Genomic DNA, 3,390 nt, shown 5'->3' with positions numbered 1-3,390 from the left:
CCAGACTGTGTCTCTCCAGGGATCTGAAGCAGGGTAGGGTTGCTACTGAACCAAGACAGTAACAGGAGGCTTAGAACCTGTGCCTATCCTGCCTTGAAGCTTGAACACAGAACTCACCCCTGAGAGTATACTGAGACCAATGAGAAATATTGAATGTTTCTTTCACCTCTTGGAGCCAAGGCAGAATGGGCTAGTCCAAGAAGCAGCATGAAGTAAAAAACCCAGTAGCAGCAGCAGCAGCTGCTGCCAGACCGGAGCAAGGCTGTGGGTCTCACTACATTGGATTCTCTCAAATCTCAGGTCTGGAATGTCCCCAAATAGCCACAGGGGCTAGCTGATGACTCTTCATTCGGTTCACCACAGACAGTGCTATGGGCCTTCAATCTAACTAAGCAGTTCCAGGGCCTGCTTGGCCGTGGGCTGTTTCCCTGTGAGGCCGGGTTGGGCTGGTTGCTGGCAGGTCAATTGTATTGAAACATACCTTTGTGGGAGTCAGCTGCCCCTTTTCAGAACTACAGTCTGGCCCCGGGGCCAGCAATAGACATGAAAAAAAGAACTGTAATGAGCTGGGTAATACTGGAAATTAATAGTGGTAATTAATTCTCGAAGCATACAGAGACCATGGCAACAGACAGAAGGCAAAAAGCATTTGTGTTTGCAGGCTGAGCTCCAAAAGGCTCCATCTCTTTTGAAATAACTCGAGGTAGTTTGTTCAAGTCTTGGTAGGAAAACACCAGTGTTGGATGGAGTAGGTCTTGCTTTTGGAGCTGTTCCCTCCTGCTTCCTGGCTGTGCAGCTCCATGCATTCCTCTGAGCCCATTTCCTCATACATGAGATACAAAGAAGAGGATACAATTCACAGATCCTCCTGAGAGTCAGTGTGGTGTCATGTGTGAAGAGGGGACAGTTCAGCCTCTGATTGTCACTGTCCGGGTTGAGGTAAGTCATCAACCACTCTGAGCCTTAACACCTTTGCCTGTAAATCAGGAATGACAATGATAGCATCAATAATGTCGTCATCGTCATCACCATTGTCATTATTGTCCTGATTTAAGTAGTAAAGTGAAAATCACATTACAGCATCTGGGTCATTGTAGCATTTGCTATGCAACCTACAAGCACCTCACCATAAGCTGGTTGAAAGCTCTAGGCTCTGTGTCCAGTATTACCCACACTGGGGACACTCATTGAAAACTCATCATACGTCAAAGCAGCGAGATCCCCTTTCACACCTGTGTGCTTCTTTAATCCCTCTCTCAATCTTAAAAAAAATATGTTTCCATCATCCCTATTTTACCTCAGATTAGACTCGGTTTAGATTCTGGTGACAGGGACAGGATGTAGGGTGTGTTTAGAGTGCCCAGCTCCTATGATTTGAGCCTCAGTATTGAATTTAAAAGGAGTTTTGAAAACAACCATTGTGGGAGTGGGGAGGCTGGTCTAATTAAAAGCCCAGTCACTCAGCTCGATGGCATTTCAGTACATTCTGACTTAGGTGGTATGACTGTCTGAGGCCCATAAAAGATGTGGTGTGGGATGCCACCTCTGGAGATTGACTGGCAACCTCCAATGTAAGAACTTTCAAACACTTCCCAGTTTTGGGGTTGGGGAGATGACAGTGTGTGCTGTGTAAGCACGAGGACCTGAGTCTCATCTTCCAGTGCTCAGAGGAACCAGGTGAGGCTTTATGCTCATGTAATCTTAGAACTGGGGTGCTGGCGACTGCAAGGCCCCTGGAGCTTTCAGACTAACCAGCTAGCCAAATGGACAAGTCCCAGGTTCAGTGAGAGAAACAGAAAATAGGAAGTGGACATGACCAGGTGTCCAAAATCTCCTGGGTTGATACCCATTCCATACAGAAAACTCCAGGCAGTAGACACGACCAACAATGCAACCTAAACATACCAACTGCACTGTCTCCTTAGCCTGCAGACTGTCTGGATGATGACCAATAGGGGAGTTGGGGGCCGCTACTGGTATTCTGGGAATAAAAGCCAAAGAGAAACAGAGGCTAGCAAAGATCTCACCATGCATAGGGTAGACTCCCATAACATAGAATGACTGGGCTCACCGTGTTGGGAGTGCCAGAATGGAGAAACCTGTCCTGTGGGCACATGGGAAGTAAGGATGGAAGATATAGGAATTCATTTGGGAAGATCAGCAAGATAATGAGCAAGAGTTGAAGATGTGGGTCTAATTCTCCTGCATGTCACTGGTGGAGAGACAGCATGCGGAGAAAATGAATCCAGAGCTTGTGGAAAGAAAAGTGAGCAGAGATAAGCCACCAGCCACATGTCCTGCTCATGAACCTCACTCCTGATTCCAGAGCATCCAATGGTCCCCGTGGAGGGAGCTGTGTAAGAGTTGGGGATGAGGGTACATTCCCAGAGAGTAGCCACACTCCAGAGACAAGTGGAAAAGAGTGGAGGTGGCATCTTTGGGTGAGTCAAGCACTGTCTCCTTATGGCCCCTGCTCTTGTAGTGTCTGCAATGTCCCATCTACTCTGTACCATCAGTCATTGAAGACATAAATGAACATATTTGCCATCCAGTATCCCTGGTTTTATTCTCCAGTCTGATGTTCCCAGTGGCTCAAGTTGTTTGAAAGTGACTCTTTTTCAGACTCCTTACACTCTAGCAAATCCTCATGTGGCCATAGCAAAAGACCCACAAAAAAGGGAGGATAAGATGGAAGGCATCTTTCCATTCCCAGGTGCCCCTCTATCATACACACTCCAGTACATGCTCAGAGGGTGTTCACTGTTCATAGCTGAGCACCTGGCTCAACCAGCATGTTTTGTGAAGGAATGGGAAACCAATGCCATTAGCTTTGAGAACTGTCCTGAGGCTGGGGAAAATAGTGTCCTCCAAAAAGTCATGTCTACCTGGAACATGGCCTGCCTGGGGGAAAATCCTTTCTGCCAATGAACTCTTTGATCTTGAGACACCATTCTAGACCTGGAGGCTAAGTACAATGGTATCTGTGGGAAAGAGGAGAGGGCAGGAGAAGACGGATGGAGAGGAGATCTACATGAAGACAGAAACAGAGATCAGCTAGGTTGCCACACACCAGGGAGCACATGGAAACTTCAGAGCAAGAAAGGAGGAAGGAAGGGAGGAAAATGAAGGAAGGAAAAGGAAGGAAGCAAGGAAGGAGAAATAAAGGAAAGAAGGAAGGAAGGGGGAAGGAAGAACAAACAGGAAGGATGGAGGGAGAAAGGAAAAGGGAAAAGAAGGAGAAAGAAGAAAGAAGAGAGAGAAGGAGAAAGTAGAGAGAGATTGGAGGGAGGGGAAGGAACAGTTAAAAAAGGAAGGGAAGAAGCAAGGCACTTCTAAGAAAGGCAAAAGCGAGAGAAGGAAGAAGGATTTGTCATTAGTTCTTGCAGAGGG

The 3,390-nt window shown here is 47.0% G+C and overlaps 1 long non-coding RNA gene across 2 annotated transcripts in view; it reads right to left on the bottom strand.

The window, feature by feature from the left end:
• Window positions 1-574: 574 nt before the first annotated feature.
• Window positions 575-3,390, bottom strand: part of LOC116072719 — a 10,533-nt gene continuing 7,717 nt past the window's right edge. For both annotated transcript variants that reach the window (XR_004111546.1, XR_004111547.1), the window contains one exon: window positions 575-976. This is a non-coding gene — a long non-coding RNA (uncharacterized LOC116072719). The remainder of the gene's footprint in view (window positions 977-3,390) is intronic.

The sequence above is a fragment of the Mastomys coucha genome, unplaced genomic scaffold, assembly GCF_008632895.1.
Source record: "Mastomys coucha isolate ucsf_1 unplaced genomic scaffold, UCSF_Mcou_1 pScaffold23, whole genome shotgun sequence".
Lineage (NCBI taxonomy): Eukaryota > Metazoa > Chordata > Mammalia > Rodentia > Muridae > Mastomys > Mastomys coucha.
This window is presented reverse-complemented; position numbering and strand designations above follow the sequence as displayed.